The sequence below is a fragment of the Ornithorhynchus anatinus genome, chromosome 7 (assembly GCF_004115215.2).
Source record: "Ornithorhynchus anatinus isolate Pmale09 chromosome 7, mOrnAna1.pri.v4, whole genome shotgun sequence".
NCBI lineage: Eukaryota > Metazoa > Chordata > Mammalia > Monotremata > Ornithorhynchidae > Ornithorhynchus > Ornithorhynchus anatinus.
Window position 1 is genome coordinate 39,072,109 of NC_041734.1, and position 3,851 is coordinate 39,075,959.

The following is a 3,851-nucleotide window of genomic DNA, read 5'->3' on the forward strand; positions in this document are numbered from 1 at the left end:
GTAGATACAAGATAATCAGGTCTTACGTGGAGCTAACAGTCTAAGTGTGGGGGGACACAGGTAGAGGATCCCCAACGCAGACAGAGAAGTTGAGTGACTTGCCCAAGGTCACGCAGCAAGCAACTGGCAGAGCTTCTGATTGGATTAGAACCCAGGTCCTCTGACTCCCAGGACCGTGTTTTTTCCACTAAGCCACACTGCTTCTGAGTGCCAGCTGCATTCTCGACCCCGTTGGGGCCGAGGCAAAATTTCAGGAATTCGTTATTTTTTTAGGTTTTGTTGGGGGCAGAAAGAGCGGTGGGTTGGGAGGGCGAGGCCTGCTTTGGGAGCGTGTCTGTCGCGGTAATCAGGGTCGACTTTCAGGAGGACGATGGGCTTCGTGACTAAGAAGGGAGGAATGGGAAGTAGGGGACCTTTTCAATCCTCAGGAAGGCTGCGGAGGACCCACGGCTACAATCTAATTTACGGTGACACGGCGGCCGCGACGCTGGGGAGACCCCTGTTTTCTCACATTTGCTTAGTTTCTGCAGGAGGGGCTCCAGAAAGTCATTTCACCTTTCCCTGCTTCAACCGCCCATTCTGTTCAAAGAAAACCATCTTACTGCCAAGGTAGGATTCAGACATTCGGCTGCCTCGAGTTTCTAAGTAACCTCAGGCCCCCTGCCATGTGACGCGTGTCAGAGCACAGCATTTTTCAAAGGAACATTTCCTCCGTTGCTATGCCGACAGGTAGCTGGGGGTCGGCAGCAGCAGGGCCCACCTAAATAATAATAATGTTGGTATTTGTTAAGCGCTTTCTATGTGCAGAGCACTGTTCTAAGCACTGGGGGAGATACAGGGTCATCAAGTGGTCCCACGTGAGGCTCCCAATCTTAATCCCCATTTTACAGATGGGGTAACTGAAGCACAGAGAAGTGAAGGGACTTGCCCACAGTCACCCAGCTGACAAGGGGCAGAGCCGGGATTCAAACACATGACCTCTGACTCCCAAGCCCGGGCTCTTTCCTCACCGTGCTATTTCTGGAAGCGGCAGCCCCTCCCCGAAGCAGCTCCGACCCCCGGCCCCCTGCGGATCCCCTTCTTGGGGGCGGTAGCCTTTCTGGGGCTGATTTGGCAAGGACCCTGCGGGCCTGGCCACCGCTGACCCGTCCGTAAGCTCGTCCTGAATAGGAAATGGCTTCAGGGTCAGAACACGGGCCCGGGAGTCAGGAGGACCTGGGTTCTAATCTCGGTTCCTCCACGTGTCTGCTGCGTGACCTCGGGCAGGTCATTTAACTTCTCTGGGCTTCAGTTCCCTCATCTGTAAAAATTGGGGATTAAGAGCGTGAGCCCAGTGTGGGACAGGGACTGTGTCCAACCTAACATAGCTACCCTAGCGCTTAGAATAGTGCTTGGCACATAGTAAGCGTTTAACAAGTACTACTGTTATTATTATTATTAAGTGCTTAGGACGGTGCTCTGTACACAGTAAGTGCTCAATAAATATGTTTGATGGATGCACTGATCGGTGGTCAGCGAATGGTGGTCAGTGAGACCCGAACAGCGTCTCAGCCTTGTGAGCGTATAACTCCGTCCCTCTCCCCCGACCCTCCGCTCTTCCGCTCCTCGGCCCATCGGTGGTTCAGGGCTTTTAGTACAGTGCCCTGTGCGCGGTACGGGTTCAATCAATGCCGCCCATTGATCGATTGATCAGTTGGTACCTCGGCCCACTCCAGCCTCCGACCCGATTGTCAGCCTGTTGGAGTAGGGGCAGGTTCTGGTCTCGCCGGCCCCTCTGACGTCAAGAGAGAAAGTGCAGATGGGGCCAGAGGCTTTACTAGGAAGAGGGACGGGAGGAGTCTGGGAAAAACAGGGAATGGGTCCGATCTGATAACCTCGCATCAACCCCAGTGCTTAACGCGCAATAATAATGATGATTGGGGTATTAAGTGCTTGCAGTGTGCGCAGCACTGAACGAAGCACTCGGGTAGATATAAGTTAATCAGGTAGTCCCTGTTCCACGTGGGGCTCCCAGTCTAAGTAGGAGGGCCAACGGGTATTGATTCACCATTTTATAGACGAGGTAACTGAGGCACAGAGAAGTTAAGTGACTTGCCCAAGGTCCCACAGCAGTATATTGCATAATCAGTTAATTGTATTTATTGAGCACTGACTGTGTGCAGAGAACCGTACTAAGTGATTGGGGGAGCACTGTAGAAGTCATAATAATTGAAAACACCGAATAATAATGCCAGTAATAATAGTACTTCTTAAGTGCTTACTATGTGCCAGACGCTGTACTAAGCGCAGGGGTGGACAAAAGCAAACTGGGGGGGACGCAGTCCCCGTCCCACGTGGGGCTCACCGGCTCAATCCCCATTTTACAGATGAGTGAGGCACGGAGAAGTGAAGCGACTCGCCCGAGGTCACACAGCAGACAAGTGGCGGATCAGGATCAGAACCCATGACTTTCTTACTCCCACGCCCGTGCTCTAGCCACCAACTGTTGCATGCTTTTGGTTTGGCAGTTGCTGAGTGTGCAGAGACTTGTCCGTGGGCCTTCCGCACTCACCGAGTCCAGCCGCTACTGCCCTTCACTGCTTTCTCCGGGCGCCGCCAGCTCCGAACGGAGCAGAGCGTCCGTTCCCCGTCGGGCCCGTGAGAGGTGACCTCGCCGCCCGCCTCCTGACCTCACACCCCGGCTTCCCCCGGCCTCCGGCTCCCCGATCCGCTAGTCTGCTCCCCACATCCTTGGCCAGCCGTTCCACCGCCTCTGCGTGGGGCGAATGTGTGGAGGTGGCCGCTTTCCTTATCCGAATTGGATTTTTTCCATCAGGAACTGGAGTTCAGTAGTATTTATTGAGCGCTTACTATGTGCAGAGCACTGTACTAAGAGCTTGGAATGGACAATTCGGCAACAGATTGAGACAATCCCTGCCCATTGACGGGCTTACGGTCTAACCGGGTGAGACAGACGGACAAAAACAATAGCAATAAATAGAATCGAGGGGATGGACATCTCATTAACAAAATAAATAGGGGAATAAAAATATATACAAATGAGCAAATGAGCACAGTGCCGAGGGAAGGGGAAGGGAGAGGGGGAGGAGCAGAGGGAAAGGGGGGGAAAAGGGGGCTTAGCTGAGGGGAGGTGAAGGGGGGCAGAGAGGCAGCAGAGGGAGCAGAGGGAAAAGGGGAAGCTCAGCGTGGGAAGGCCTCTCGGAGGAGGTGAGCTCTCAGTAGGGCTTTGAAGAGGGGAAGAGAATTAGTTTGGCGGAGGTGAGGAGGGAGGACGTTCCAGGAAAGCGGGAGGACGTGGGCCGGGGGGTCGACGGCGGGCTAGGCGAGAACTGGGGACGGCGAGGAGGTGGGCGACGGAGGAGCGGAGCGTGCGGGGTGGGCAGGAGAAAGAGAGAAGGGGGGAGAGGTAGGAGGGGGCAAGGGGATGGACAGCCTCGAAGCCTAGAGTGAGAAGTTTTGTTTCATGTGGGGGTTGATAGGCAACCACTGGAAACTGAAATTGGGGAAGTGAGTTTTTGGAGGAAGGTTGATCCATCCCTACCTTTCTTCCCAGTCAAGAAGTGGTTCTCCCCACCTCCAGGAAATTAGACCCTACTGACTTACCTCTTCTATCTCTTGGAAATCACCCAAGCCCTTTGGATGGGGTGGGTAGCACAAGTGAGAGGAGCACACTCACATATTCACTTAGGTTTTCAGGCATTACAGAGAAGGTGTTAAAGTCTATGTGTTGCCTCCCCAAATTTTTGTTTACTCGTTTCAACAAAGTAACATCCAGGGGCTCTCTATTGGCCGTGATTTATGATAGTTAATAAGAAACCAGAGACTGGTAAAGTTCACTGGGTAGAGTGCAT